The following is an 894-nucleotide window of genomic DNA, read 5'->3' on the forward strand; positions in this document are numbered from 1 at the left end:
TTTTTTTTTTTTTTTTTTTTGCAACCGCAGAACATTTCTGATGAGTTAATTATAATTTCCAAGTGACAAATCTCTCCCTCCAATAGTTGATATTGGGTAAATTAAATCACTGTTATTGTCACCTAGATCAGTCTAACTAGTAATTAATGTGTTTAAATTTTTAATAGAATAGAAATGGTCCAAGAGAGTGGAGATAGTCTCGTTTGCCACCATGGTTTTCCTTATCCATTTATAAATTTATAACCTGCAAAGTAGAAGGAAGGAAGTAGCTTGCTAAAGCATATTTTTTCAATGGGAAATGATAAAGTGCTCTTTGTGTCACCACAGAATATAGACACGGGTACACTAAGACCTGAGTTTGAATTCTGAATCAACCAATTAAATAATTCTCTGAACTTAAATTTCCTTATCTATAGGAATGAGTTTGGGGGATTGAATAGGGAAATACACTGATGAATACTTGATCTGTAGTCTGCACTTAACGGGAAAGAATCAACTAAAGTTGTTAATACTATTGATTATTAAAAGGACTTGCTATAGGTGTTTTCTTGACTAAGATAGTTATTTCACCTAAAACTCCTACATAAGCTGATTTAGAGGTTTTGAAATAAATGGAAGAGATATCCAGGAGGACAACAGCAAGAAGAAACAAAGAAAATCAAGGCATAAGATGAAAAATTGAAAAAGACACTAACAAACAAGGCAAAAACAAGTCAATGAAGAAAAATGCACAGCAACAGTTTGAATCTGGATGAATTGGTTCATCTATTTATTTGTTATACAGTTTCCTAGCATTTTATATTGTGATAAAATTAGCAGCTAAAATAGTTGCCATAACAACAGAGCTGGTAACCTAGAATGTTGAGCCAAATTTAATACCTATGTGCTGTGTAT

The sequence above is a fragment of the Otolemur garnettii genome, unplaced genomic scaffold (assembly GCF_000181295.1).
Source record: "Otolemur garnettii isolate 467f Iridium unplaced genomic scaffold, OtoGar3 scaffold00207, whole genome shotgun sequence".
NCBI lineage: Eukaryota > Metazoa > Chordata > Mammalia > Primates > Galagidae > Otolemur > Otolemur garnettii.